Here is a 25900-nt window from a genome sequence, read left to right on the forward strand (position 1 = left end):
CCCCGACGGTCAGGCTCTTTGAGCTCCAGGACAGGGTAGCCAGGGAGAGAATGCCAGGGTCTTTGGTGACTTGGGGAACAGCAGTGTGGCTCACTAGGATTCCCCTTGCTAGTGAGGCTTAAATTATGGTCGCGTCGGGCATGTCTTTATTGCGTGCCCCACTAACCCGCAATAAAGACAAAGGTGCTGCCGGGACCTCCTCTCCCTCTCATCCGCCGCTAGGCGTGCTCTGCCTAGCTGTATGGGTTCCTCCGTCTTGACTGGTATGAAGAAAGCGGTTGGTGGAACCATGCTGTTGTGATTAGTGGGCTCGAACTTGGGACTTGAGGGAGAGAATGCAGGTGTTCGAGTCTCAACAGGGTAGGTCTGGAGACTTGATAAAGAGCTGTTTGTCTTTGTTCCGCAGCTCACTCGATTAATCTCTGGTCCATTTGGAGAGCCAACAGGATGAGGTCCTGATAAGAGGTTGGACGGTCCCGTAATAGGCTGTCGTTGATGACCTCACTTAGTCCCCACCGGTACGCATTCGAGTGCCTTGTCACCCCACTCACTGTCATCCGCGAGAGTGCAACATTTGAGGGTGTAGTCAGCTACATAGCGGGATCCCTGCTGAATGAAATGGAGGCGGGAGGCAGTGTCCCCCCTGTCCACCGGGTTATCGAGTATGGAGTCCACTCTAGCAAGCAGGCTAGTGACGGCAACCTGCAGTTTGTTCTCCAGTGAAGAGAAGCACTCTTGGTGCTGCTGGAGTATCCCGTACATCGCAGCTACTTCGGGGCTCATGGGAACTCAAGGAGAGAGCGTGGTCCTTGCTCTGACAATGCCGTAGGGTTCTGACATGGCCAGAACATACTGTGACAGTACTATGGAGAAGGAGACAGCACTGAGACAGGGCGTCGAGAGTTAGAGGCGTGTTTATCCAACACAAGGACGTGGAGTGTGTAATTAAGCCAAAGAAGTATAGTGTGACTATGTGTTGTGCCTAATTGAGTCTTACCCGGAGTTGTTGAAGGTGCGTGTTGAGTGAGAGGCGGAAGTCCAAAAAGGGCAAGGCAAGCTCGGAGGTCCGTGGGTAGGCGTGGGGTCAAGGGCAGTAGCGAGGCGTCAGAGTCCGTGTGTAGGCGAGAGGTCGAGATCCAGGAAGGCAGCAAGAAGATCAGAGGGAATCCCGGAAAACAAGAAACACACCTTGAATCCGTGGAATGAAGAGGAACTGCAGGATGAGCACTGAGGTGGGGAAACATGGAGAGCGTGAATGCACATGGAGAAAAAGCCAGAGACGTGTGGGCTTACAGTACTGCGACATGGAGCTACGTACTGGCACTGGAACGTAGGTTGCGCCGGCTCAAGAATAGTGGTGCCTCTTTAGCGTCAGGTGTATTGATTGTAGATTACCTGCAGCCGCGCGGAGGGGAACGCCCGTGTGCGTGTCCAGAGGCGGGCTCATTGGAGCGCACAGATGGATGAGAGGCGGTAGGAGCCTGAGCCGTAACAATATATATATATATATATATATATATATATATATATATATATATATATATATATATATATATATATATATATATATATATATATATATATATATATATATACTGCGATGAGGTGGCAATTTGTCCAGGGTGTACCCCGCCTTGCGCTCGAATGCAGCTGAGATAGGCTCCAGCACCCCCCCCCCCGCAGCACCGAAAGGGACAAGCGGTAGAAAATGTATATATATATATATATATATATATATATATATATATATATATATATATATATATATAAATATAAATATATATATATATACATATATATATATTGACCTATTGACTTACTATAATGTGCTAGGACATATCAAATGGATTGTCTACACAGGTGTTTGGACAATGTGTTTGTAAATGTCATTAGTTTGACTACAAACACCTCAACCGAGGCATTTAATGGGTGATCTAGCATGGCTGCCAGGTGGTTATTGGGTGATGTAGTACGCCCCTGACTGAACTAACACTTTGCTAATCACGCTGCAGAGGTAAAGTCCAGGTGGGCCCAATAAACAAACCTCTTCAGCCGCAGAGCTGTTCAATCTTTCGCCGCACAGCAATGCCACGCTATCACCTTTAATAAGAGCGCCGCCATGCTATCACCTTTAATAAGAGCGCCGCCACGCTATCACCTTTAATAAGAGCGCCGCCACGCTATCACCTTTAATAAGAGCGCCGCCACGCTATCACCTTTATTAAGAGCGCCGCCTCAGAGCAACGCCGCCATTCATTAGCTGCTGGTGAAAGAGTGGCCAGGGAGCAGGAAGGGCAGAGGCGACGTTAGCGTGCTAACAAGTCACAATGTTTACACTTCAAAGTGCACCACTGGTAATTGAATTCAAATGATCCGTTCCAGGGTCAAACCATGGCTAACAAAACCATTTTAGCCAAACAGGCAATGTAACATTTTAAGGAGAACTTTCCTGCATTAAGTTGAGATGATTCACTCAAGTCATTCTGAGCGTACACACCTTTACCTGAGCCAAGGATGACTACCTGGAAACTGTGTGGGATGCTCAGTGATCATACTTCAAAGAGGAGTCAGGTGACTCCAACAGGTGTGTAATCTAATACAACACTTTGTAGAAGTCATGTTAAAAATGTTTGGGTAAATAAATGAAGTACATTGAAATAATGGGCAAGTAAATAAATAAAGTACATTGAAGTAATGGGCAAGTAAAGTTTCTTTTATAGACTCAACGGTTATATTGAGTACACTCAAAGGTTAAAATTAAGTGGATTCAAGGGTTCAATTTAAGTAGACTTAATGGTTAAAATTAAGTAGACTCAATGTTTAAAATTAAGTAGACTCAAAGGTTAAAAGTAAGTCGACTCAATGGTTGAATTTAAGTCGACTCAAGGGTTAAAATTACGTACACTCAAGGATTAAAATTAAGTAGACTCAAGGGTTAAAATAAAGTCGACTCAAGGGTTAAAAAGAGTAGATTAGAAGGTTAAAATGAAGTCTACTCAAGGGTTCAAATTAAATATACTCAAGGGTTGAAATTAAGGCGACTCAAGGTTTAAAATTAATTACACTCAAAGGTTAAAATTAAGTCGACTCAAGGGCTCAAATTAAGTAGACTCACGGATTAAAATTAAGTCTACTCAAGTGTTAAATTTGAGTAGACTCAAGAGTTAAAACTAAGTTTACTCAAGGGTTAAAATTAGGTCTACTCAAGAGTTAAAATTAAGTTGACTCAGGGGTTAAAATTAAGTAGACTCAAGGGTTAAAAATAAGTTGACTCAAGGGTTAAAATTAAGTCGACTCAAGAGTTAAAATTAGGTCGACTCAACGGTTAGAATTCAGTAGACTCAAGGGTTAAAATTAAGTAGACTCAAGGGTTAAATTTAAGTAGACTCAAAGGTTTAATTGAAGTCGACTCAAGGGTTAAATTTAAGTGGACTCAAGGGTTAAAATTAAGTTGACTCAAGGTTTAAAATTAAGTCAACTCAAGGGTTAAAATTAAATCGATTCAAGGGTTAAAATTCAGTAGACTCAAGGATTAAAAAAAGTCGACTAAAAGTTTAAATTTATGTTGACTGAAGGGTTAAAATTAGGTTGACTCAAGGTTTAAAATTAAGTACACTCAAGGGTTTAAATTAAGTAGACTCAAGCGATAAAATTAGCTGGACTCAAGGGTTAAAATTAGGTCGACTCAAGGGTTAAAATTAAGTCTACTCAAGGGTTAAAATTAAGTCGAATCAAGGGTTAAATTAAGTAGACTCAAGGGTTAATATTAAGTACCCTAAAGGGTTAAAATTAAGTCTTCTCAAGGGTTAAATTTAAGTCGACAAGGGCTAAAATTAAGTAGATTCAAGAATTTAAATGAAGTCTACTCAAGGGTTAAAATTAATTAGATTCAAGAATTTAAATTAAGTCTACTCAAGGGTTAAAATTAAGTAGACTCAAGGGTTAAAATCAAGTCGACTCAAGAGTTAAATTTAAGTAAACTCAATGTTTAAAATTAACTTGACTCAATGTTTAAAATTAAGTAAACTTAAGGGTTAAAATTAAGTCTACTCAAGGGTTGAATTAAGTAAAATCAAGGGTTAATATTAAGTACCCTAAAGGGTTAAAATTAAGTCTACTCAAGGGTTAAATTTAAGTAGACTCAAGGGCTAAAATAAGTATACTCAATAATTAAAATTAAGTCTACTCAAGTGTTAAAATTAGCTGAACTCAAGGGTTAAAATTAAGTAGACTCAAGGGTTCAATTTAAATAAACTTAATGTTTAAAATTGAGTTGACTCAATGGTTAAAATTAAGTAGACTCAAGGGTTGAAATTAAGGCGACTCAAGGGTTAAAATTAAGTAGACTTAAGGGTTAAAATTAAGTAGACTCTAGGGTTGAATTTAAGTCGACTCAAGGGTTAAAATTAAGTAGACACAATATTTAAAATGAACTTGAATCAATGTTTACAATTAAGTAAACTCAAGGGTTAAAATTAAGTCAACTCAATGTTTAAACTTAAGTCTGCTCAAGGGTTAGAATTAAGCCGACTCACTTTTTAAAATTAATTAAACTCAAGGGTTAAAATTAAGTAGACTTAAGGGTTATGTTAAATCCGGGACACAGGAGCAAAGTGTCTGCCTAGTTTAGATGCTGAAGGATGTAATTATAGATTGTAGAAAGAGTAGAAGTATAAACAATGGAACTAGATCTGACTGTTTTGTATGGATGCATCCATCCATCCATCTATTGTCTTTCCCTTTTTTCCCTTTGGGGTCGCGGGGGGCGCTGGAGCCTTTCTCAGCTACAATCGGGCGGAAGGCGGGTTACACCCTGGACAAGTCGCCACCTCATCACAGGGCCAACACAGACATTCACACACGAGGGACCATTTAGTGTGGCCAATCAACCTATCCCCAGGTGCATGTCTTTGGAGGTGGGAGGGGCCTATCCCTAGGTGCATGTCTTTGGAGGTGGGAGGGGCCTATCCCCAGGTGCATGTCTTTGGAGGTGGGAGGAAGCCGGAGTACCCGGAGGGAACCCACACAGTCACGGGGAGAACATGCAAACTCCACACAGAAAGATCCCGAGGCCGGGATTGAACTCCCGACTACTCAAGACCTTCGTATTGTGAGGCAGACACACTAACCCCTCTATCACCGTGCTGCCCTGGTTGTATGCAGAAGGATGTAATTATAGGTTGTAAAAGAGTAGAAGTATGAACAATGTAAATGTAAATGTAAATGTGTTATACTTCTATAGCGCTTTTCTACCTTTTTTAAGGAACTCAAGGCGCTTTGACACTATTTCCACATTCACCCATTCACACACACATTCACACACTGATGGCGGGAGCTGCCATGCAAGGCGCTAACCAGCAGCCATCAGGAGCAAGGGTGAAGTGTCTTGCTCAAGGACACAACGGACATGACTAGGATGGTAGAAGGTGGGGATTGAACCAGTAACCCTCAGATTGCTGGCACTGCCACTCTCCCAACTTCGCCATGCTGTCCCCAATGGAACTAGATCCTACATCCTGACTGTGTTGGTTGGATGCAGAAGGATGTAATTATAGACTGTAAAAGAGTAGAAGTATAAACAATGGAACTAGATCTGACTGTGTTGGTTGGATGCAGAAGGATGTAATTATAGATTGTAAAATAGTAGAAGTATAAACAATGGAACTAGATCTGACTGTGTTGGTTGGATGCAGAAATATGTAATTATATATTGTAGAAAGAGTAGAAGTATAAACAATGGAACTAGATCTGACTGTGTTGGTTGGATGCAGAAATATGTAATTATAGATTGTAGAAAGAGTAGAAGTATAAACAATGGAACTAGATCTGACTGTGTTGGTTGGATGCAGAAATATGTAATTATAGATTGTAAAAGAGTTTAAGTATAAACAATGGAACTAGATCCTAACATTCTGACTGTGTTGGTTGGATGCAGAAGATGTAATTATAGATTGTAAAATAGTATAAGTATAAACAATGGAACTAGATCTGACTGTGTTGGTTGGATGCAGAAATATGTAATTATAGATTGTAAAATAGTAGAAGTATAAACAATGGAACTAGATCTGACTGTGTTGGTTGGATGCAGAAATATGTAATTATAGATTGTAGAAAGAGTAGAAGTATAAACAATGGAACTAGATCTGACTGTGTTGGTTGGATGCAGAAGGATGTAATTATAGATTGTAAAAGAGTTGAAGTATAAACAATGGAACTAGATCCTAACATTCTGACTGTGTTGGTTGGATGCAGAAGGATGTAATTATAGATCGTAGAAAGAGTAGAAGTATAAACAATGGAACTAGATTTGACTGTGTTGGTTGGATGCAGAAGGATGTCATTATAGATTGTAGAAAGAGTAGAAGTATAAACAATGGAATGCGGGATGTCACCAGAACGACGAACTGAAAACAACGAACTTAAATACTATCGACATGATTAGTGAAAGCAGGTGCGTGACTCAAAACGTGAAACAGGTGCGTGACGTGACAGGGGAAAACTAATGGTTGCTATGGTGACAAAACAACAAAAGTGCACAAAAAGTCCAAAAACAAAACCGAACATGACTCAAACAAAACATGATCACACAGACATGACAGAATCCCCCCTTACGGACAGATCCCAGATGTCCAAAAGAAAAAAAGTTAACAAGAGTCATGGGAGGGCGGGAGGGGGACATGGCAGTGGGTCGCCAGATCAAGTGGCCCCGAATCCACCGAGGCATAGTCATGTGGCGGCGGCGAGTGGAACGCCGCTGCAGCAGGCGAGGTGGGCGACCCGGGACGGGCCACATCCGTGGCCGACTGGGAGGTGGGCGCACTTGGCGTGGCGGGCGACCAGGTAGCGGCCATATCCGTGGCCGACGAGGAGGCAGGCACGTCGTCATCATGGCAGGCGTGGAAGCTCGGCGTGGTGAGTCAGGCGGTGAAGCTCGGCGTGGCGCGTCAGGCGGCGAAGCTCGGCGTGGCGCGTCAGGCGGCGAAGCTCGGCGTGGCGCGTCAGGCGGCAAAGCTCGGCGTGGCGCGTCAGGCGGCGGGTCTTGGTCTTGGCGTGGGTCTTGGTCTTGGTCTTGGCATGGGTCTTGGTCTTGGCGTGGGTCTTGGTCTTGGTCTTGGCGTGGGTCTTGGTCTTGGTCTAGGCGTGGGTCTTGGTCTTGGTCTAGGGGTGTGTCTTGGTCTTGGTCTAGGCGTGGGTCTTGGTCTTGGCATGGCGGGTCTTGGTCTTGGCATGGCGGGTCTTGATCTTGGCGTGGGTCTTGTTCTTGGTCTTGGTGTGGGTCTTGGTCTTGGTCTTGGCGTGGGTCTTGGTGTTGGCGTGGGTCTTGGTGTTGGCGTGGGTCTTGGCGTGGGTCTTGGTCTTGGTGTTGGCGTGGGTCTTGGTCTTGGTCTTGGCGTGGGTCTTGGTCTTGGCGTGGGTCTTGGTCTTGGTCTTGGCGTGGGTCTTGGTCTTGGTCTTGACGTGGAGGGTCTGCGACTGGCGGCACTTGACGTGGAGCTGCGACTGGCGGCACTTGATGTGGAGCTGCGACTGGCGGCACTTGACGTGGACCTGCGACTGGTGGCACTTGACGTGGAGCTGCGACTGGCGGCACTTGACGTGGAGCTGCGACTGGCAGCACTTGATGTGGGGCTGTGACTGGCGGCACTTGACGTGGAGCTGCGACTGGCGGCACTTGACGTGGAGCTGCGACTGGCGACACTTGACGTGGAGCTGCGACTGGCAGCACCGGAGCTTGGCGTGGAGCTGCTACTGGTGCTAGCTTTGGTGCAGGTTGAGGTGGCCTAGCTGGGGGTTGCGGCTTGGCAGGCCCAAAGACCGGTGGTGGTGACCGAACCGGACGTTGCGGCTTAGCAGGCCGTAAGACCGGTGGCGGCGGCCGTGCTGGCGGCTGTGGCTTGGCTTGGTGATGCTGAGCCACCCCACCAGCACAGCTCCCGACCCCAGCCCCCCCCTCAAGGGGAGGATACCAGACGCGCTCCCTGCGGTCTGGAACTCTCTCTAGGGGTGGGCGGAGAGAGGTCAGGAGGGGGGAAGAAACTTCCCCTTTTAATTGTCCAAGATGTTTTTCTTTATCCCCCACCTGGGGTTGTGTGGGCGGAAAAAAAAAGTGTGACGGGGGCGGGACTTGAGTCTTGGGGGGAGGGGCATGAAATCTGGATGGCTGTGACTGACTAGACCTGATTTCTAAAAACTTATCTTGATAAAGTTTTTTTACGGACATGGAGTCTTTGGTTGGGAGCGGTTGAAAAAAAAGAGATTTGAGGAAAAAAAAATCTTGCTCTGTGGTGTCATCCTCCGGTGATGGCGTGACGTCATCCTGGAGCAGTGGGGCTGGCAGCAGCCTTTTTCCGCCCGGAGGGGGATGAGCCCGCGGGAGTGACGTGTCCTGACCGCTCGCGGCAGTCTTCCCAAACTTCCTCCGTCTTGGGCGACGCTTCCGCGGCTGGGGCGACGTGCCAACGTCGTGGGGCCACACGGAGGTCAATGGCACCAATTCTCCATTTGGTCCCCACATCCGGTCTCTGCGCGCCACGGAGGAGTAGCGTAGCGTTTCCTCCTCCATCATCACGCGCAGGAGCTCCCGCGCTCCCTCATCCAACTTCCTCGCGGAAAAACTATTTAGCTGGCGACATCTGTCAAGACGTGGACTATGGTGTGTTTGTTTTCCTGAGATGCAAGTAAAGCTGGACTGGTCATGGCGTGAAGGTAAATACATATTTATTCATAACACTCAAAGGAACAAAAAGCGCGCTCAAGGCGGATGTACAAACTTGACTAACGAAATAAAAAGACTTGCACGTGGGCAAAAAACTGAACAATTAAACAAAAACACTAACTGTGGCATTAATAGAAAAAACTTACTTGGACATGGCATGAAGTGCGCAGAGGTAGACAGAGTGTGACAGGGGTATGAATGCTCCCAGAATGACGAACTGAAAACAATGAACTTAAATACTATAGACATGATTAGTGAAAGCAGGTGCGTGACTCAAAACAGGTGCGTGACGTGACAGGTGAAAACTAATGGTTGCTATGGTGACAAAACAACAAAAGTACACAAAAAGTCCAAAAAAAAAAACGAACATGACTAAAACAAAACATGATCACACAGACATGACAATATATATAGCTAGAATTCACTGAAAGTCAAGTATTTCTTATATATATATATATATATATATATATATAAGAAATACTTGACTTGGTGAATTCTAGCTGTAAATATACTCTTCCCCTCTTAACCACGCCCCCAACCACGCCCCCACCCCACCCCCGACCACAATATATAACCTAACTGTACTCCTACTCAAAGATACAACCTCATTGTACTCCTACTCTAAAATATATACTTACCCTACCATAACCCTAACCCTGTGATTATTTGGTGTACCATTAAATGGAGCTGGCGTACCACGAGTGGTACACATACCGCAGTTTGAGAATCCCTGCTCTTAAATACTCCTCTCTCTTCTCTGAGCTGCCATCTTATCATGGTAGAGGAGTTTGTAATTTCTAATGATCCTAGGAGCCATGTTGTCCGGGGGCTTCCATGCCCCCTGGCATGGTCTCTCCAGACAAACTAGGCGAGGGATCAGACAAAGAGCAGCTCGAAGACCCCTATGGAAATGCAAAGACCGAGACTCCGATTTCCCTCGCCCGGATGCGGGTCACCGGGGCCCCCCGCTGGAGCCAGGCACGATGGCGAGCGCCTGGTGGCCGGGCCTGTCCCCATGGGGCCCGGCCGGGCACAGCCCGAAGAGGCAACGTGGGTCCCCCCTCCAATGGGCTCACCATTCATGGGAGGGGCCATAGAGGTCAGGTGCGTTGTGAGCTGGGCGGCAGCCAAAAGCAGGGCACTTGGCGGTCCGATCCTCGGCTACATAAGCTAGTTCGTGGGACGTGGAATGTCACCTCGCTGGGGGGAAGGAGCCTGAGCTAGTGCGCGAGGTGGATAAGTTCCGGCTAGATATAGTTGGACTCACTTCGACGCACAGCAAGGTCTCTGGAACCAGTTCTCTCGAGAGGGGATGGACTCTCTTCCACACTGGCGTTGCACGCAGTGAGAGGCGACGGGCTGGAGTAGCAATTCTAGTTTACCCCCGGCTCAAAATCTGCACGTTGGATTTCAACCCGGTGGACGAGAGGGTAGCTTTGAGTGGGGGGACTGGTCCTGACTGTTGTTTGTGCTTACGCACCAAACAGCAGTTCAGAGTACCCAACCTTTTTGGATACGCTCGAGGGAGTACTGGAAAGTGTGCCCCCGAGTAATTCCCTTGTCCCACTGGGGGACTTCAACGCTCATGTTGGCAACGACAGTGAAACATGGAGAGGCGCGATTGGGAAGAATGGCCGCCCAGATCTGAATGTGGTGTTTTGTTATTGGACTTTTGTGCATATCACAGATTGTACATAACCAACACCATGTTTAAACATAAGGGTGTCCATATGTGCACTTGGCACCAGGACACCCCAGGCCGCAGTTCCATGATCGACTTTGTAGTTGTGTCATCAGATTTGTGGCCTCATCTTTTGGACACTCGGGTGAAGAGAGGGGCGGAGCTTTCTACCGATCACTACCTGATGGTGAGTTGGCTGCGATGGTGGGGGAATATGCCGGACAGACCCGGCAGGCCAAAACACAGTGTGAGGGTCTGTTGGGAACGTCTAGCAGAGTCTCCTGTCAGAGAGAGTTTCAATTCGCACCTCCGGAAGAACTTTGAACATGTCACCAGGGAGGTGCTGGACATTGAGTCCGAGTGGACCATGTTCCGCACCTCTATTGTCGAGGCGGCTGATTGGAGCTGTGGCCGCAAGGCAGTTGGTGCCTGTCATGGCGGTAATCCTAGAACCCGTTGGTGGACACCGGCGGTGAGGGATGCCGTCAAGCGAGAATGTGATTGTGACACATGTGTGGGCACTACTAGCAGGAGAACATTGCATGGAGATACTGCAGTGTTGAGAATGTGACAGTGACACATGTGTGGCACTAGTAGCAGGAGAACATTGCATGGAGATACTGCAGTGTTGAGAATGTGATAGTGACACATGTGTGGGCACTACTAGCAGGAGAACATTGCATGGAGATACTGCAGTGTTGAAAATGAGATAGTGACATGTGTGGGCACTACTAGCAGGAGAACATTGCATGGAGATATTGAGTGTTGACAATGAGATAGTGACACATGTGTGGGCACTACTAGCAGGAGAACATTGCATGGAGATACTGCAGTGTTGAGAATGTGATAGTGACACGTGTGGGCACTACTAGCAGGAGAACATTGCATGGAGATACTGCAGTGTTGAGAATGTGATAGTGACACATGTGTGGGCACTACTAGCAGGAGAACATTGCACGGAGATACTGCAGTGTTGAGAATGAGATATTGACACGTGTGGCACTACTAGCAGGAGACCATTGCATGGAGATACTGCAGTGTTGAGAATGTGATAGTGACACGTGTGGCACTACTAGCAGGAGAACATTGCATGGAGATACTGCAGTGTTGAGAATGAGATAGTGACACATGTGTGGGCACTACTAGCAGGAGAACATTGCATGGAGATACTGCAATGTTGAGAATGAGATAGTGACACATGTGTGGGCACTACTAGCAGGAGAACATTGCATGGAGATACTGCAGTGTTGAGAATGAGATATTGACACATGTGTGGGCACTACTAGCAGGAGAACATTGCATGGAGATACTGCAATGTTGAGAATGAGATAGTGACACATGTGTGGGCACTACTAGCAGGAGAACATTGCATGGAGATACTGCAGTGTTGAGAATGAGATATTGACACATGTGTGGGCACTACTAGCAGGAGAACATTGCATGGAGATACTGCAGTGTTGAGAATGAGATATTGACACATGTGTGGGCACTACTAGCAGGAGAACATTGCATGGAGATACTGCAGTGTTGAGAATGAGATAGTGACACATGTGTGGGCACTACTAGCAGGAGAACATTGCATGGAGATATTGAGTGTTGACAATGTGACAGTGACACATGTGTGGCACTACTAGCAGGAGAACATTGCATGGAGTTATTGCAGTGTGTGCACAACATCTAGCTGCTGGAAGAAGGCTGCAGGCTTCCTCCAATGAATCAGTGGGTGGTTCATGTGGTAGTTCTCAGCACACTGTGGGGAGGAGCAGGGCTGCCGACTCATCAGTTTTTATAGTCCACCTTTCCTAGAACTCATCCTCAGTGGGAGCAAGAAGAAAACTCATTTCAGCTGTCAAGCAGCAATCTGACCTGCGAGGGTAATAAGTCTGATGAGAAAGCAACACTCCAACTTTATTTTAGTGGCTCGCCAGGCCTCACTTTAGCTTTGCATGCTCTCACGTGAATAATAAAGCACAATAAATAATAGATCTGCATATGCACTGTTTTGCTTGGCCTTTTCCAAACTCTTTATAAAGGCTCCCCCACACGGATTGACGACACAAACGTCATAAAATGTTATCTACCTCTTTAATATTATACATTTCTTCTAGTTTGTGTGTGGACTTGAAGCTTTTTTTCACAAGGTTGTTTTCATCCACATGAAATGTTGCATATTATGGCCATCTATGATCTTTTAAAGACATTTTACCATCGCTAGAGTTTTTCTTCAAAGGAAAAAAAAAAATCTTATTTTATAAAAGCCGCACCAACTACATTTTAGAAGGAAGTAATTTGTTCCATATATTAGCCGCACTGGACTATAAGTCGATAAGATATTTACGTCGTAAAATAAATTATTTACACAGAAATATTCTGTAAATTAACCTTAATTGTTCCCAAACGATGTCTGTAACACGGCAGTAAAATGGCCGATCAAACAAAACAGAAGTCATGGTCATGGACCCACTAAAAGCTAGCTCTCCTATCAGCTAAACAGACTCAATATGATGACATTTTGGTGAAAATACTGAGGATTTTGTGAAAGTAAAACAATACAAAAAATAATGCCATTGTTAGTTAATAATACTAACACAGGCACTTGTAAACCTGTTAGCATATTAGCTAATGCTAATAATGTTAGCTTGATAACATTACGATAGCACGTACAAATATGCATGAAAACACTCCTACAGACATCACACATGGGACGCTTTAGTAAGTAAGAATAGTTTTAGTTATATTGTAAAACTTACAAACGTTGCTTGGAGTGATGAATGAAGAATCCGTACGAGTAGAAACGCTATGGACGACTTACAAGACGGAACGGCAATGGTACTTTCGGTTCAAAGCTCTAAACGGAAGAGCACTGCAGCACCTGCAGTGAGTGAAATTGTCCAAAAGATGGCGCCATAGCACAAACAATAAAACACCTTTTCAGTGTCTTTGTATAATTTATTATTTAAAACTATTTGCATTATAGTCGTCAGCGAATACAATTAGGTTTTATAAGCCGCAGGGTCCAAAACGTAGGAAAAAAGGAGGGACTTATAATGTAGAGTATAGGATGGAATTGGGCTGTGACAGTACATGTGTGTGTGTGACAATCATTGGTACTTTTAACTTTAACTTTAATTTATTAGTGATCAGATATTTAAACTGAACATTAGGCATAGTACATGGAACACATCATGTGAAGAACAGGACCTATAATGTATATGTTTTAGTGATCAGATATTTAGATTGAACATAGTACTTGGAACACATCATGTGAAGAACAGGACTTCTAACCTGGTTCTTGAACTTTGACATAGCGAGTATGTGACTAACTCAAGTCTGCTGCTCCAGGTCTTTAAATACAAACCCTGAGTTCTTTTCAGGTTCCATCTCACACTTGATTGTCTGCTCAGCAGCTTTAGAGCCTCTCAAATGAGTATTTTCCGAATGCTCTAATTCAATTATGTCCAATTTGGTGAGTTGCTTCTCAGCAGGCAACATCAATGAAGGTCCAGTCTGTGATTATTTCTTCTCTTTAATGCTTTACTGATGATTGAACACCACTTCTCACCTTCAGAGAGTCTGCTCACTCAGGAATGTTCTTTTTAGCAGCTGCCATCAACATGGCGGCTTTCACACTTAAATGGATTCCCAAAACTGTATGAATCACGGGGATTTCATAGAGGCCTGCACCTCCTGGATTTGAGTCTGCTTTTGTGTTTGGATGTACAAACGTTTGTACTTCTGCACGTGGAGTGTGGAGAAAGCCATGTTGGATGGAGGCTCCTCGCTCTACCAGAAATGACTTCATGCCTCAGAGGGTGAATATGACCAAAAAGAGCTTTGGTCTTGATGCTCCTTCACTTCAACCCGGCGGCCAAAGTTAGGCTGCAAAAGGTGTCTCCCCAAAGGTTAGACGTATTTATGGGGAGTTCTTTCACACAATCAAACACATTTCACTCGGATCCTTGCAGGCCAAAGGTTGATTGAAAGACTTTTGACTTGCAGAACCAGTAGACAAATAGTCCCTTAGCAGTTGGGGCAAAGTACTCTTCTGAAGGATCCCACTTGGTGCCTACTCTGTCTTAACCTCCAGCTAAGAGGTCCTCACACAATGACTGCCAACATTCAGTTGAGTCTTTTCAAGTGCAACTCTACAAAAACAAGTGCTGATGAGTTCCTCTTCTTCAACTACTCGTAGGTTCCTTTCTTTTAAACTCCAAACTTTTTGATGGACTTTCCAGTCTTTGATCTACTGTTAATACTCTCAGCCAATGGTCTTTGGTGGAGTTGGACGCTGACTAAAAAGGTGGCCAAGGACTAACCGCTAGGTCTTGGGTACCGTATTCGATGACCAAAGTCTGTCAGTACTACTGGGTACTGATTCACTCAAAATTCTACGATGCCAGATTCCAATACCTTTATTGCACGTGACGTCACATCCTGTGGCATACATGGCAATCACTTGGCTGGGAAACAAGTCATCAAACTCTCAGAGCAGACTCTCAGTGATGTTCCAAGTTTTAATACAAACAAAGTAAGAATGCACTTGATGCAAATGGACATTAGCTAAAGATTAGCATTGGTGATGTTACGTGGCAACTTCAACACCTCCATCTTAAGTAACTACAACTAATGCACGTTACAAACCGCCAGTGCGTAATAAATACAATACTTGTCGAATAAACACCTTGTCCGGCTCAACAAAAGAAAATAATGGCACATCCAAAAAGTACTTCCTGAGCTGCTGCCATCTAAAGTCTTGAAATTTCAACTGCATGCAAAGTCGACTATCGTCATCCTGTTGAAATAATCGCTTAACTCACATTTTTAGGAAAAACAAAAACGTCACCAGAAGTGTAACATGTGACATATGTTGATTATTTCACTCCAAAAGTACGCAACAAAGGATGTAACAAAGGATGTAAGAAAGAATGTAACAAAGAATTTAGCAAATAATGTAAGAAAGGATGTAACAAAGGATGTAACAAAGGATGTAACAAAAGATGTAACAAAAGATGTAACAAATGACGTAACAAAGGACGTAACAAAGGACTTAAGAAAGGACGTAAGAAAGGACGTAACAAAGGATGCAACGAAGGATGCAACAAAAGATGCAACAAAGGACGTAACAAAGGACATAACAAAGGACATGACACAGGATGTGACAAAGGACGTGACAAAGGACGTAACAAAAGACATAACATAAGACGTAACAAAGGACCTAACAAAGAACCTAACAAAGGAAGTAGCAAAGGACGTAACAAAAGATGTAAGGAAGGATGTAAGAAAGGATGTAACAGAGGATAAAACAAAGGATGTAACAAATTATGTATCAAAGGACGTAACAAAGGACTTAAAACAAAGGATGTAACAAATGATTTAACAAAAGGATGTAACATTGGCATAGTGATAACACTGAGTGTAAATGATATAATTTAACACACATTGTATGAACATGCCTTTGTGACTTAAGCAAGATATGGTAGGAACTTTATTTTGAAGGAGTTTACATAAGAGAAACATGATTTAAAGTGTCATTAATGTCATGGTAATCACATGCTCCTATGTAGACACCTTCAAAATAAAGTCTTACCATATCTTGCTTGAGTCACAAAGACATGTACAAAATTGATTTCTATTTCCTAAGCCATTACTTACTAATCACATGACCTGACCAAGGAGGAAGACATTATCTTACTAATCGCATGACCTGGCCAAGGGGAAAGACATTATCTTACTAATCACATGACCTGACCAAGGAGGAGGAAGACATTATCTTACTAATCACATGACCTGACCAAGGAAGAAGAAGACATTATCGTACTAATCACATGACATGACCAAGGAGGAAGAAGACATTATCTTACTAATCACATGACCTGACCAAGGAGGAAGAAGACATTATCTTACTAATCACATGACCTGACCAAGGAGGAAGAAGACATTATCTTACTAATCACATGACCTGACCAAGGAGGAAGACATTATCTTACTAATCACATGACCTGACAAGGAGAAAGACTGTTTGATCGCAGGTGGCCACCATCAAAACCTCTTTTGACAAAAACTGACTACACTAACAGTGTGACGATGTATAATATATTACAATACTTGCAAATGAGACACAGACGTATCAAAAAAATAAGAAGTCAGCATAAAATGTGAAATTAAAAAATGTGGATTTAAAGCATTAACATTTGAAGTAGTGATACGGGTTCCCATGTAGCAAGAAGTGGTGTCCAGATGTGAAAGGTAGTCATCCCTGGTCAGCTTGTGACAGCTACTATGTCAGCTAAAGGAGGCTACTGAGTGCCTATGTTCCAACAGTTTTCACAATAAAACACAACACCAGAACAAATGGTACGACAACACCGCTTGGACACACAAGATTGTTTTCAGAGTCGGTCATTTCAGGGACAAATTTCCAGTCAACATGATAAATTCCTCATGAAACCGTCTGCAAAGACGACATCTTTGACTTCCAAAAGCGAGAGAAAAGAAGGCGTTTTGTTGCTTGGATGTCCGTGACTCAGCATCAGTGGAGCAGCGTCTTCTTATGTAAGTCACTATTGCTATTCCAGCCCTGGTCTTGGTGTGGATGACACGGTCTTGTCAGAAGAATAGCAATTAACAGTGTGAGCTGCCATGAAAGACTTACCTTGTTTCCCTGCTTATCATCATATCCTGCTGTCATATGATGTCATGTGATGTCATGCGATGTCATGTGATGTCCTATTTCCTGAGCACTTGAAGGTCCACACAGGAAGTAGACGTGTCCCTTCTGTCTCTCATGTGAAGGAGCTCTTGTTAGCGTGAAAGCAAAAGGAATGATGCAAGGATGAGTACTTGGAAGTTCTTAAACTAGCCCAGTAAAATGTTTTCTGATTTATTCATGTCCGTCTTGCAGGTTTTACACAATTAGGCACCGGACACCAAGTCTGATTCTTGTGCCCTCAAGTCACACAGATCTGATTTGTTTTGCCAGTCTAAACACTCCAAAGTGCTTCAAATCTGATCTATAGATGTGCACCACATCTGGAGCTAGTCCCAATCCGTCTTTCCAAATGTGACTGCAGTCTAAACGGCAGTGAGACCTCATCTTTGGTGGAGTTAGGTCATGGCTGTGTCTAGGGAAAAAATGTTGGCCGCCAGCAGAAGTGTCATCCAAACATTCGCTTTCAACACAAGAGGTGGACACTTGTACAGGGTCTACACTGTCTTCTTTGTCCAGGGTGTACCCTGTCTTCCTTGTCCTGGGTGTACCTTGTCTTCTTTGTGCAGGGTGTACACTGTCTTCCTTGTCCAGGGTGTACCAAAGGGACAAGCGGTAGAAAATGGATGGATGGATGGATAGATAGACACAGGTGTGTATCATACCTGCCAACTTTTGAAATCAGAAAAACCTAGTAGCCAGGGTCCAAGGTCCGCAGGCCCCGGTAGGTCCAGGACAAAGTCCTGGTGGGGGGTTCCTTCACCCCACGACGCAAAATGATTATTAGCATTCAGACAGGTTAAAATGTTGCTAAAACCATCACTTTTCTATCAGTTACAGTGACTTTTCAAAACAAAAATATTACAGCAAAAATCATATGGGTTGATTGACATGTTTATTCTGTAAGCTAACTTCAATAGTTTGAAATTATTTTGACAGTTAATGCCAGTTATCCTGTCAACCTTTCACAAGACTTCAATTTGTTAATTGAAAGTATAAACAGTATAAACACTTTTTACAGTAAACAAATGGTAAAACAGTACTAAACAATTCCATTAAAAAAAAATTGGTGTCATTATTAACTTTCTGTCCAAGCTTGTATAATCTACTGCCTTGTTCAATTGTAAAAAATATTCTGTGCCTAAAATTCACATTTCTATCACAATTATCATACTGTAAACATGGTAAGCTAACTTCATTAAAATTAATAGTCCTGTCAATAGCATGGAATTACAATTCAAATGTAGTTTTTTTGTAAGCCTTTCAAAAGAATTCAAAATATGAAAAATTAATGAAAATTAATTTAAGCCATCAGACACTTGAAAAGCGGCACATCACATCTCTAATGTAATCATTTTAACTTTTCAACAGAAATAGCACTGCAAAAATATTAAGGACATACTTCTGTATTTTGGTAGTTATGCTGTCAACATTTAACAAGATTTCTTCAACTTGGACTTGAAAGCATAAATAGTATAAACACTTTTAACAGTATAACAGTACTAAACAATTCCAATAGATAACATTGGTGTCATTACCTTTTTGTTTGCTCAATTATTGCCTCCGTAAATAAAACTTCGGCATTTATCACATCCAAAGAATCTGTTTGGGCGACGAAAAACGTTGAAAGTTTTCCACTTGTATCGCTAGCAACGGCATTAGACTTGTGTTTTTTTGTCCCAACGTGGTCTTTTACATCGCTAATTCCTCCGTGTCCGAAAGAAAAATCTTGTCTGCACAAGGTGCAATTCGCGTAGTTTTCACCCTTTTTGGAACGGATAATTATTCCCGGATAGGCTTTTGAATATTCTTCACGGAACGACTGCAGTTTTCTTTTCGGTTTAAGACTCGTATGCGATTTTTCTCCGGCTGATTCCATGATCGTTCGCTCGTTTGGAAACAATGGCCTCGTGCTTGGCAGCGGTTCTATAAATAGCCTCGCGCATGTGTAACAGGTACGTTAGCTATTATAGTAGACGTTCTCAATATTTGGGCTAATCAGAAGTCTAGATTACGACTCGGAGAGAGTAGGACAGACACAATTAAATGCTTTAAATTATACTGGTGTTATTTAAATATGTACAGTGCAACAAATAGTGGACATACATTGATAGGAATGGCCATTCAAAACAAAAGAAAAAAACAGCAAGGGTTCAGGTAATTCATAACAGGTAGTATCAAAAGTTCTTAAAAGGTCATATGAGACTGATCGCAGTCCATATGCGCATTCAGAGTTCATACAGCCACACGGTTTGGGGTTGTGGGTATGGCAGTTTGTAGTGAGAGTTCAGTTTATGGGCAGGGTGTGTATGAGGTAGTGCAAAGGGCCGCAGAGCAATGAGGTGCGAGGCAAGGGGTTCAGCTATAAGCCGCCTACCGGCCCGACCAGAGCAGATGGAGTTCAGGGGTTGAGAGGTGGAGATCCTTGGGCTCAGGCTCGAGGCCTATCTACAGCTCGCCATCCAAGACTTAGGGACCTGGCCTGCGTAAGCACAGGACCCGAAGTTCAATCAATGTGCGCACATAACATCAACATTAAGTCATCTATCGTTCGACCTTCAATAAATAAGTTACACTTATTATTATCATTATTAGCTATAATACTGCTAACATTAACAATATTTAAACAATCACATGCATGTATAAAATAAACACGACAGTACACAGTGTTGTCACTATGACGGGAGTAACATTAGCAATAACAGTGACGTCACTATGACGGGTGTAACCGCACACCAACGGCAGTATTCATTCATTGTCTTTACCATAGCATAAAAAGTGCAAATGGCCTTAAAACGCCACAACACTCAGTTACCATATGTAAATACTCAAAATAAAGACTCGACATAAATATAAATTCAATCGGATCAGAAACATTGGAGGAAACGAGATTAAAACCTGATGCTAACCGCCCATAGGAAACACATGGGTACGGCTAGTCGCTACTATTAGCAAACAGATTCACTTACCAACTCGGCTTAATATCTTATCATCGACACACTCTCTCGTCGCAACACGTCCCTGATGTTCGGCACCTACAAGTTTACAATTAGTTGTAAAATGTTGGACGGTTGTTTTTACAATATGCACGCAAACGACAACTTTAAAACATACCGGCTTCATATGTCCCCAGGTTTAGCCACCGCACCTGGCAGCCATCTCGGAATGCTGGATTTTATAGAGCGTGATTGGCTGCAGCAGGTCACGTGAGCGCGTGTGTTAAACTCACGAGATTAAACGTGGAAACGGCGCAGGTAATATGAGGAGATGTCATGAGAGGAAATATGGCTTATTTCCCACCCGTGTTACACATGGCATTCGGAATGGCTCGATAGGAAGTTACAGGAAGCAGTGTCGATTGTCATCGTTGTTACGCGATTTCGTGAATAAAAATTAAAAAAAAATTATTTTTTTTAATTAATGAAAAACCGTATTTTTTATCACTGCAACCGTAACCCGGAATAGGTTGATGAAAACCGTACTAATTACGGGAAAACCGGAGTAGTTGGCAGGTATGATGTATGTGTGCGTGTATACGTGTGTATACGTGTGTATATATATATATATATATATATATATATATATATATATATATATATATATATATATATATGAATGATGTGTACGCTGTGGTGTATTTGTTTACATGTGACGTACATTAAGTGAGTTGAAAAATAAAGCTAACGTTGTAGATCCACGCTGTTGTCTACTTAACAGATTAGATCCCTCCCAAATATACTGCTCTATATACAAATATAATACACTATATACAAATATATTACACGCGATGGGTAGTATATTCAAAGGCCTTGGACGTCAGACTGTTAGCATTGGTGCGAAAGGTTCCCTCCCCCTCACAGCACCAACAATGGCAGCAGTCTGACATCAAGAATATTTGCATACTCCTCCCCCATCAGAACATACTCCTCCAGCAGACTTGTTCTCGTGGAGAACGCTCATGCCTCTGACCACATGGCTTTCTTCACAAGTCCTTACCAATACGCCATTACAGAAGCCAAATATTATCATTACTTTGATGTTTTTTGTTATTTAAGTGTGTGGTCGATCTTGCTAAATATTCAAAAAATACTACTTGGGTCAACATATGTAATTTCTAACACCTCCAATACTGTCAGCCTTATAAGAAGTCAGAATTTGCTTAATTTTCCCTGTTTGTTGCCACTAGCTAAACAAATATAAAATGAGAAAGTAGAAAAATCGAAAATGTATTTAAAATGTATAAAACAGTTGTCATGTGGCAGCTATGAAGTTGTATGACTCTGGGTAACACAGTTGCAAAATTATCTAAAAAAAAGTTAGCATGCTAATGTTAAGATGCTAGCATGCTAATAATAGATAGCATGCTAACGGTAGTATGCTAGCAGTTGAGTAACAAGCACCAGGAGCATTTCGTCTTTGGTAGTGTTCAAATCTGTTGAGAAATGTGGTCTAGGTCATTGCTCCCCAACCACCGGCCGATTGGTACCGGGCCGCACAAAAAAATAAAATAAAATTATTATTATTATTTTTTTTATTTTTATTAAATCAACATAAAAACACAATATATACACTATATATCAATGTATATCAATGCAGTCTGCAGGGATACAGTCCGTAAGCACACATGATTGTATTCACCCCCCCGGTCCGCGGAACAAATTTTCAAGCGTTGACCGGTCCGCAGCTACAAAAAGGTTGGGGACCACTGGTCTAGGTAAAGGTTAATTGCCCATTAAGTGGGGGAATGATCAGATCCCGGAAACAAGATGGCTCAAATGTCCAGGGTGAGTGGAGTGTGTGGATGGTGGAACGGTTAGAATCGAATGAGAGATGTGGGAGTTGTGGAACTTTGAAAATCTCCATTCTTTTCAATGAGAATTTCCTGGAATTTTGGGAACTTCAGGAAAACCTGGACATTTAAAAAATATAGATAATATCACAATTGTCCTAGATGATATAAATGAGTTGGTGTTAGAGAATTGTTTTAAGTGGTTGACAAATGTTGATGTAGAAATGCTTTGATCTGAGAATTGGTATTTCGGAATTTTGGGGAAACTTGGGAATTTGTACAATAAAAATTAACTGTTGTTGTCCCAAATAAGAGAACGGTTTTGATGGTGGAATGGTTGGAATTGTTTCAAAAATGTGAACTGTGAAAACTTTACAATAAGAGGTGAAAATAGGGCTTTGGAAAACCTGGCTGGGCCATATGGATCAAAACTTATATCCCGATATAGTTTGACCCATAAAGGGAAATATCCGTTGACGTAACTATATCGTCGGGAGGCCGAGTCACGAAGGAATCGCGTCACCTGGATACTGCTCGATTCCCACTGGCGCGTCATCGTAACCCTCATCATCCTCGAGTTGGTCTTCGTCCTCCTGGTCTTCGTTTAGGTCAGCTGCGTCGGGCCGGTCCGGATCATCCTCGGTGTGGGACTGCAGCACGGCGCCAGTCTGGGCATACAGGTACTGGATGCCGACAAGCTCTCCTGAACACAATTAGACATCAAATGAGACCGGGATAGATTTTCATGGCCGCCGCAGCAGCAGCAAAGCTTCCGCCTCCCCGCCCACGTTACCTCTGTACTTGCTCGCCGGGGTGTAATTGTCAACCAGTGTTAGACTCAAGAGCTCTTTTGTCAGCTGCGCGAGCGTGTCTTGCAGGCTGGCGTCGTAACACTGCACCGTGACAGCATCGGTCACTTTCACCGCCGCTCTTCCTCTGTCCTCGTTCCACCTACACAGACCCTCCAGGAGGTAAACCTGGAAGTGGAGGGCGTTGGCCGACGTACCTGCGGCATCGTACAGAGGAAATGTGTTAGACACGCACGACCGCGAAAGTGGCCCCGATCGATACAGTTACTTAGATTTTACCTGGAATGAAACGGCACATGTGCAGATGGAAGCTCTCCAGAGAAGTGGAGCCCCGTGCACAGTGGAAGACGGGAAGAGCCACTCCTCCTTTGGTCACTGTGGAAGTCCTTGTATAAAGCGCCACGCCAGGCGGGTCCTGGATGCAGCCCAAGTGGCGTCGCTGAGTTCTCCAGATCTCCTTCATCCTGTCTTGGTCAAACAGTTGACGCCCAAGGTGTTTTTGGCATCCCACAGGTGATCCAGCACCTCCTGGACAAGACACGTGGTCTCCTCCGCTCCTCTGGTGTGACGGTGCAGCTCCTTGCTCGACAGCTCGACGTGGGCATTCCCGCCATGCTCCGCCTGTTTAGCCTTACGCAGACGCTTCACGTCCCACTCAAACATGGCAAACGAGAGTCTATTCATGAATTTGCCGTACAGCGTGTGGGCCTCTGTGGAAACGCCCCGGTACCGCTCCCCTCTGCCGCCGTCACTACCGACATGAGCACCTGGCCCAGCTCGTTGGTGACCCAGGCAGCCGTTCCCGCGGCTTCACCTGCCAGCTTCTTGGTCATCTAGGAAAAACAAAAGGCATTTAATCTGATCGTAGTCTGTGCCATTTCTCGGACATACCTTCTTGGTGGAGGCCATTTTCAGGATACTTCCGAATGTAGACGTAATTCTGGCCTTCGTGTGATCCATGCGAGGAAGAACCTCCCTCACGTACACCGACAGCAGCCAGGAACCGCTCGGTAGCGGGCGCATGGGCGGGATACAGGACTTCGGCAGCGGGAAGGAGCCGACGGAGCGAAAGCGAGCCATCACCTCCAGGTATTCGAGGGCCCGAGTCTGCCACTCTCGCCACTGCTCCACTACCAGGTGGGAGCGAAGCCGAGTGGCACTGTTACCCAGCGTGCGAGGCTGCATCTGCCATATCACCTTCTTGTCACAAGATAACCTGTTAAAGAGGGAGAGGAACATAGGTCACGCGGATTCCAGACAAATGCACCACACATCTTTGGCTCTTTAAATGACTCACTTGTAGGTGAGGATCGCCGGGAACCTTGCCTGTTTTGCCGTGTTCAGCTGCCCGACGATGTTGCTGGCCCACGCGGCATATTTCTTGTGGCACGCGTGGCACTCCAGGTACTCTGTGGCCATGTAGTACCAGTTACTGAGGTCCAAGACCTTTCTCAGGGTCTTGAACAGTCCGCAACCCGTCAGCTTGTGTTTGCATTTTGGGCACTCGAGCTTGCAGCCCCAAAGCTTGTACGGGCACCACAGGAAAAAGCGCGAGTGGAAAAACACAGCGGACGAGGCAGGGGGCTGCGTGTAATACAGCAACAGCTGAGGAGAATGCCACCATAGCTGCAGCCCGGACTTGAGAACCGCTTTCCCCTTGGGACCTCGGACAAAAAGCGCACGGCCCACCCAGTCGTGCTGGTCTTCCGGCAGCGTCTGTCGCCAGGACTTGGCAGGGCAGCAGCTGTGACAGAGGGGACACCCAATAAACACGTTGGCTGGAATAACCGCACGCGTTGCATCGGCAATGCGCTCGTACCTCGGCGCCTGAAGTCAGGGGCGACGCAGCACCGTCTCCGGCGATAGGAGCTGTAAGGCGGGAAGGGTCTGCTTCCGGCGGCATCCTCGTCGTCTGCGAGGTAGAAGATGTCGGCACATTTCAGTCAGCTCAATTCAGGTAGGATGAGTGTATAGTTTGATGAAAATTCAGGCTTAGATTCCACACAACACATATGTTACATGTGCAATGGAAAGTATTCCACTATCAATCAAATTAAACTTACGATTGATGGTCGCCGTTAGGGGATTCATACAGTACAGAGTATGTACTTTTGGCATGAGTGCCATCCAGCTCCCTGAACGGTGTCTCCCCCATGAGCACGGCCTGAGACCATGACCGGGAAGAGTCGCGCGTATGAAGCCAGTGCGGGTTTGTTGACCGCGAGGGGTGACCGGGACGTGTCTCCGCTGTCACGCTCCTTCTGGTGCAACACCACGATGCTGCAGGCGTACCCCACGTAATTCCCCAGCAGCCACTTGAAGGTTTGACCCCGGTACTGCCCAAACTGGAGCTTGCTCTCACTGAGCAACAGCTTGGTGCATCCGGGGTCTCCTCCAGACTGGCAGATGCGTACCCTGGCTTCATCTCTCACCTCCTCGCCTTTCTGCACCACGCAGGCCACCGACGACTTATCGGCTTTTTTCGCCACCTTGGCTGCCTCCGCCGTACACTCCAGGGTTAGCTCACCTCCGAAGCCATGACACACAAACAATGGCCGAAAATCCATGTTGTGTTGTCTGCCAAAACAAAGCATAAAGTCACATGCATGTTTATAAACACTTTAATTGTTATTATTGTTATAACAGTTGTTATTCTATCTAGTTAAATATTTTTGGTTTACCTGGGGGGAACAGCATTTGATGTGTTTTTGACTATGCATGTCAATTATATGTATTGTAAATGTATGGTTGTACTAGTAGTTAACATGTAAACAATGATATACAAATATTCCCAGTGGCAGAAGAATCGCATGCAACAACAGTAGTAGTAGTACTAGTAGTATTTTTAGTAGTAGTAGTAGTAGCAGTAGCAACAACAGTAGTAGTACTAGTAGTAGAAGAATGTTACATGTTTTTTCAAATAATCATTAACTTAGAATTTAATGGCAGTAACACATTGCAAATAAGTTGGCGCAGGGGCATTTTTACCACTGCTACAGTGCCTTTTTCTTTCACTCGGGAAACTGAGGAGACCAATTTTTGAAGCGTTTTAGAATCAGAATCAGAATAGTTTTTATAGCCATTGTTTGAGAATGGGTTCACAAACTAGGAATTTTACTTGGTGCAATCGTGCAACATAAAACACATATAACACAAAATAGAATAACATGAGCTGTAACTGAGCTATCAGATCTTGTCA

General features: G+C 44.2%; 1 protein-coding gene and 1 long non-coding RNA gene across 2 annotated transcripts in view; one reads left to right on the plus strand and one right to left on the minus strand.

The window, feature by feature from the left end:
* Positions 1-25900, plus strand: part of tafa3a (TAFA chemokine like family member 3a) — a 140614-nt gene that overhangs the window by 74014 nt on the left and 40700 nt on the right. The gene's annotated exons all lie outside the window — the stretch shown is intronic.
* Positions 19151-20134, minus strand: LOC133575848 (uncharacterized). The gene is made up of 2 exons (XR_009811531.1): positions 20073-20134; positions 19151-19585 (listed from the first exon to the last, which is right to left on the minus strand). It is a non-coding gene; the product is annotated as an uncharacterized lncRNA (long non-coding RNA).

This window comes from Nerophis lumbriciformis, linkage group LG03 (genome assembly GCF_033978685.3).
Source record: "Nerophis lumbriciformis linkage group LG03, RoL_Nlum_v2.1, whole genome shotgun sequence".
Taxonomy (NCBI): Eukaryota; Metazoa; Chordata; class Actinopteri; order Syngnathiformes; family Syngnathidae; genus Nerophis; species Nerophis lumbriciformis.